At 39.3% G+C, this 6584-nt stretch overlaps 1 long non-coding RNA gene across 1 annotated transcript; it reads left to right on the top strand.

The window, feature by feature from the left end:
- Positions 1 to 424: 424 nt before the first annotated feature.
- On the top strand, positions 425 to 5028 carry LOC107809410 (uncharacterized). Its single transcript, XR_012695462.1, has 3 exons — positions 425 to 4020; positions 4088 to 4258; positions 4334 to 5028. It is a non-coding gene; the product is annotated as an uncharacterized LOC107809410 (long non-coding RNA).
- The last annotated feature ends 1556 nt before the right edge of the window (positions 5029 to 6584 follow it).

Below are 6584 nucleotides of genomic sequence, written 5' to 3'. Positions count from 1 at the left end.
TGACACCCAATTTTGTATTTCCTTACTAAATATTATTCTAATGAGCTACTATTTAATTTAAGAGTCATAATAATATTTATAATATTTTATGTATTATTACAAGTACTAAAACTTTGCTACTATTATTGTTGTTGTCGTTATTACTTTACATTTTTTATAATTCTTTTACTATGTATTAGCAACTTTTAAAATATAAAACATTCACCATTTATTTAGCTTGTTCAAATATTTGTATAAAATAGTATTTGATTTTCAACTTCTTGTATTTTTTTCTTATTTGCGAATTAACATTCCTAATTAATTTATTACCATGACATTTTAATTTAATAGTAGCTCAATTATCAACCTTACCCAAAACTCAATTAAAGCCCAAAATCCATCTCCTTTTAGCCTATCTTTTAGCCCCATAGCCCACCAAGGAAAATCCCTTTCTAATCTCATCTAACCAAAATGAATCCCAAAACCATTCCAAATCATTTTTTCCCAAATACCCGTCAACCTCATCACCGAACACCCATATTCCCCTCTTTTAATTATTTGAGTCAGTTAATGTGTCTAGCTTTTCTCTCTTTATATTTTTATTTTTATTTTTTCTTGCCTTAGTTATCCTACTCATTTCTTCCTAATTATCATAGACAATCTCTTCCCTATTTACTCAAATCAGAAAGAACGAATTTTAGCAGAATATTTGGGTACGAATCTCTTTGGAGAATTAGTCTATGTTCAAACGGTCACCAAATGGTGGTCGAATTTTATAAACATTCAGATGCTTCCTGTACGGAAGAGATCATTTTCCCCCAAAGTTGTTGCCTCCAATTTCTGCTAATTGATTCTGTCAAATGTTTTTCTTTACTGATTTGCAGCCTTAATTTTGTCTTGCTAACTTAGAGACTTAATAATTCCTTAGCTATAAATACCTTGTTGTTAAGGCCATAGACTGGGGGGAGATTTATTTTTACCACTGCTATTCGCTACAGATCACACTCATTGCTCTCCGGCTCTTGCTTTGTTGACTTTCAAGTCTATTGTTGCAATTGATGAGATTATTTGATTCATTTTGCTGTTGAAATTCTCTCGGCGAGCTGTTTATTGGAATTTCTGGTTTCTTATTAATTAGACACTTCGCAAACTGGTTAGCTTCTAGTCGATGCAATTTTAATTCCCTCTATATGGTAGTTATGTGTAGAGCAATCGTTTTCAGTATATTTATGTTTGCGCTATTCGAACGCGCAAAATATTCTGCTAGGAAGCGCACAGGTCAGTTCTTTTTTTCTATTTCCACAATTTTTTCACTCGTTCTATGTGTTTTGTGCTTAAGTTCTGTGATCTCTACCTACACAAGAAAATATGATCCTAGGATTGTTAGCTTTTGAGAACCTGTTGTTTTGTGTTCAGATCATACTATATTTACAGGACTATTGTCGAATTCTATGCATTTGAACATCTCCTATTATATCTAGATCTCATGTTTACTCTAAAGCTGCACTAGTCTACTAAGGCTCCAGTCACAATGAAGTAGTTCATAAGTTCTGCTTAAACAATACATACTGCCTTCTATGTCTTTGATTGCTTGAAATTGCTGCTATACTCAACCACTTAGGCACCACGCTCTAGGATTGACGAACGTTGATATTCTGTTTGTCTATCAGCCTATGTCTAAAATGTTCTTCACCTGGTTGTTGCGTTTACAACTGACTAAATATCGCATGTATATGAAGTCGTGTTAAATCTATTTATTCACGTTATGCTTATTCAAAGCCTACTTGATTTAACAGAACATTATTATTAGAGTATGTCCTTATATTATAGCACAACTTGTCTTATTAATCTAGTAATCCCAAACTTTTCTGCACTTATATGTTTGTAAGGGTCGATATGAGAAATTCACGTGTGAAAGTTATAATGTGCTTGAGGAAACGATCCAAACATGTGCTTGTGATTTGTGAAAGTTACAGGGATTCAAATCTGTTTTAGCGCCAGAACTTGGGTCGAGGGTAGGGGCGAGGCTCAACAGAGTCTATGAGGAATCTGCCAAAGTTTGAAGTTCAATTAGTTGATTTCCTAGGCTCTAGTTATAAGCTCTATTCAGATAGCATGTAATAACTGATTGTAATGGTGAAATGGGGCTGCTAGGATTAGGGACTTGCTGGCTACTTCTCTGTTAAGCGTGTTTATGTTTTGTGCGAGAATTTTTATATTTATAATTCGGAAAAGCATTTCGACCACCACTAACATGTTTCAGTAGTTTAATAATTTTAATATAACTGAATCAGATTTTTGCCTGGCATACCTCTATTTATTTTTCTAATAATAATTTCGAGTAGTATCATCGGCTCTGAAAAGTATGTTAAACCTTCTAAATATAGTGCTATATCATCCACGTTTCTTTTCAATTTTTTTTATCGTTTCTCTACTAGTAATGCTTTGCTCAAACGTGTTTCTTTTCAAATTTTTATCCTTTCTCTACTTATAATGTTTTGCTCAAACGTTTGGACTTTTGTCTATTCCAGAAGACACTCTTCCATTTTCCTAGTTTGGCTTACTTCAAATGAAAGAATCCAAGCATGCTACCTTATGATACCTCTCTCTTACAAGGGTTAGGGAATAAATCGGAAGTCTAGTCCTTTGACCGTTTCTACATTGGTTTCTTTCACAACTTTTACTTAGTTCTCTATCTTGTTCGGGTATTGTATTAAGAAGTTTAAAATATTTTGAAGAGCCTAATTGACTTTTTAATTAATTCGGAGGCCACCATGAGTCCTTACTTGCTTTATGTGCTATTTGTTTAAGTTCTAATGTGCTCCCTTTTATGTGACGCTAATAAGAGTAGAAATAGAAACTTGAGATTTTCTTTAAGTCTAGAATCATCCCTTTAGAATAGTGTCCAAAGCCTCTTGGACTATAAGAAGGGACGGGTAGTTTTGAATTAAGACGGGATTTAAAAAAAATTAGTGCGCTCTTAGGTTAACAACTTAAAGATAGTAATGAGGGTAGTGGACATGATACACAAATTGCCCGAATAGCCCTTGCACTTGGTTATAAATGTCTTAGCAGACTTTGCACAGGAGTTGATCCATCAGGCTTAAAAATTTAGGTCCCCCTTTAATGTAATTAAGTAGGCTTTTATAATTTACAATTCTTAAAATTTAGGTCCCCCTTTCATGACTAGTTTTGATTAATTGCTTTTAATTGATGTATATACTTGACCACTTAGGATTAATTAACGATTCAGCAACCTACAACTTAGTTTAATTCAATAATCCCACATAGTCTAAAATTCGGTCAGAACCACAGTTCTGGACCTCAAAGAGTGCCTAACACCTTCTCTTTGAGGTAATTTGAGCCCTTACCCGATCTTTGGTGACGTTGACTAGTTAAAACAAAGTTATTTGCAAATAGATGCCCTAATGCACCTTAAAAATCGTTAGGTGGCGACTCTTCTCTTTTAATTACCCTTTTAAAAGAGTTGTCACATGTCGAAGCCTGCTTTCGCGAGAAAATGGGCACGACAGCAGGCATCAGTGAGTTTTCCGAGGTGAGATCGTCCCCCTACGAGGAGGAGGAAGGACACTCAACTTTCAAATCAAAGAAGGATAAGAAGAGAAAAAGATCCTCGAAGGACGAGAATTCTCATAGCAAAGCGGGGTAGGCTCGGGGGCCCGAGGAGGGCGTTGTTGCTGACGAAGATTTCATCTATATTGGTAGCTCTGAGGATATCAGGGTATCTGGAGAGGACGATTCTATAACGGCGGCTCGAACCAGGAGGTCTCCCGAGTTTGTCGAACCTGCTGGGCCGAAACCCCTAATCTTGAGGGAGAGGCTCCACAAGAGAGGGGGCGAAGGTCCTTCAGTACCTGATTTGGCAGTTGGTTCTCGGGCAACGGGAATTACCCTGAGGGAAACGGACTTTGTCATGTCCCCGCCCGAATAGGGCACTTCTGGTTGCTCTACCGGGTTAATGAGACCGAGCCGCTAGATACGAAGTCTACCTTCGAGGAAGCCGAGTGGCTCTGCTATATGGTGAGTTTTATTATAACTTTTAATCTTCATATTTTCTCCTGTTTAACTGAACTTTTCTTTCTCATAGGCCTTCGATAACCTCAAGTCTTGGCTTATTTGCTGTGATGCTAAGTTGCATAGAGCTTTAAATGGGGAGAGATCTCTCAAGTTTCTTTGCGAAAAGAAGATAAGAGAGCTGATACATCTCTGATCGGAGTTGGACTGAAGCCGAGTTTATGAAGACAACCTTGAGAAACAGGTAACTTCTGTTTTGAGGGAATATATGCTTCTTCTTCTATTTTTGGAAACTTATGTTTCGGTATCCCATTTGCAGAAAAAGACAGAGATGCTAGAGCGCATTCGAGGTGAAGTCAACCAGGTCAATTCTAAATGTAACGATTTGAAGGCACAGATAGATGTTCATGTTGCGGCCAAAAGGAATGCTTTGGCTAAGGCCTCTACCCTCGAGATACAGCTTCGTACTGCTCGAGAAGGTGACTCGATCTAGATGAGCAAAATTGCTAAGCTTGAAATAGATCTTTTGAAGCTGAAGGCCGAAGTCGTAGACGCTCGAGCTAATGCCGATGAGGTCCGAGCAAAGGCCGACAAGAATGTGGCCATCTATCTAAAAGATGCCTCTAAAGCTCGTGCGAAGTTGAGGGAGGACTCCAATCGAGAGAGGAGAAGCAATGAATATGCCTGGTGCAAATCCCGGAGGGAAACTCTCGATGAGATTTATGGTAAGGGCTTTGATCTCTCGGGGGAGATAGAGCAAGCCAAGGAGGATGAGTTCGATGCCAAGTTCCTCATTTCTGATGATGAAGACAATGAGGAGGGGGCCGGTGAGGGAGAAGGTTCTGATGGAGTCGATGGTGACATAGTCCCCGAGGAGGAAATGGCTGAGTCCCCGAGGGTAGACTAGGCTTTTCTTTCTTGTTCCTTGTATAGGGCTCCTTGCGGGAGTGGTGTAAATGTACCTTTGTATCGTCATCCTTAAATAAGAAAGGAAACCTTTGGTTTTCCCTTTGTATGAATTTCCACTTTCTTATGTCTTTGTTTATGTTTCGAATGTCGATGCTTGTCGACAATTAGTCCGATAAGTTGGACTTTAAGGTAGGGAACCTTAGGTTGTGCTTTGATTAATAGTTTACCATTTAGGGCTTGGTCCTCGAATCAAGTTTTGACTTAGGCTCGCTTACCCTTAGGGTTTCAACATATTGGTCCTTATGCTCTTTGGGCTGGCTCTTAGGCTCTGACACATTGGCCCTTAGGCGTTTTTTAGGCTGGCTCTTAGGCTCTTACGCATTTTCCTTTAGGTGCTTTTTAGACTGGCTCTTAGGCTCTTACGCATTGGCCCTTAGGCGCTTTTTGGGCTGGCTCTTAGGCTCTTACGCATTGGCCCTTAGGCGCTTTTAAGATTGGGTCGATGCAACCTCTGATGTGGCTAGAGTTTTCCCCATTTCAGCTGAAATTTTAATTATGCCTTGGCATGTTTTTTGTTCGTCCGACTCTTCGACGGCTCAAATAAGAACCTCGATTATGTATCGATATGCGACGATAATTGAGTATCTCGAGAGGTTCTCACGAAGGTTGATTTTTCGAAACCTTTTGTTGAAGGCTAATTGTCTCGAAGCCTTGTCATTGTTTGGAGTTGATATGATCGAAGCTCTTTTGCTTATGTCGAGGGTAGCCTGATTAACCGGTTCTTTTCGAAGTATTTAGAGACTTGTAGTTTTAGGTGGCAATCGGACGTCTCCGAGCCGCGCTAATTTGGCCAGAGCCTTTTGATATGATCGTAGTCGATAGTCCCTGGGTGAGATAACCTCGACGTCTATATTGAGGATATGCCTTTTTAGGGGTCTTACAAGTTCGATATATAGCCTTGGTCTTAATATCGGGGTTATGCCTTTTTAAGGTCCTATAAGTTTTGGCATGCCTTGTTGAGGTCTTACAGATTTGGGGTTGCCTCACTGAGGGCTTACAAGCTCGAAGTTGCCAGATCGAGGTCTTACGAATTTGAGTTTTTGACGGTTCAACGAGCTGACTGTCGTTGACAGTCCCGAGTGTATGAGGAATTTTGGCCCTTGAGCCGTTTTTCGTGAAAGCATTGAATTTCTTCGAGTGTTTTGATAAGCAAAGAGGCTTCCTCAATTATTTGATGTATGCGTACATGTTTTTTGCCTTCGGAGGCCCAATTATTCTATATGCACACGGTTTATTTGACAATTTGGTCTGGTACATCGTTCTCCTATCGGGGTCCTCCTTGGCATAATTTGAGTTCTTTGAAAATGCGACCTCCCAAGGTGATGCCCCTCAGTATTTGAGGTTGATAGAAGGGAAGCCTTGAATACTTGATGAGTTCTCCTTAGGTAGCATATGGGTGTTGCCTCGTTAAAAACCTCGCCGATAAAACCCGTTCGGGATAAATCCGATCTAAGGGAAAAAGAGCGCAACGCATGCTTTAAAACCCAAGGCTTCGGGATGGAGTGTGCTTCGATTCCTCTTAATCGGGCACCTGCAAAATACGTTAGTACAAAACATAAATGAAAAGGGAGAGGGTTGTACCTTAATGATGACGTTCGAGC

This window comes from Nicotiana tabacum, chromosome 10, assembly GCF_000715075.1.
Source record: "Nicotiana tabacum cultivar K326 chromosome 10, ASM71507v2, whole genome shotgun sequence".
NCBI lineage: Eukaryota > Viridiplantae > Streptophyta > Magnoliopsida > Solanales > Solanaceae > Nicotiana > Nicotiana tabacum.
The sequence above is the reverse complement of the archived record's forward strand: the minus strand, read 5'-3'. Positions and strand labels throughout refer to the sequence as shown.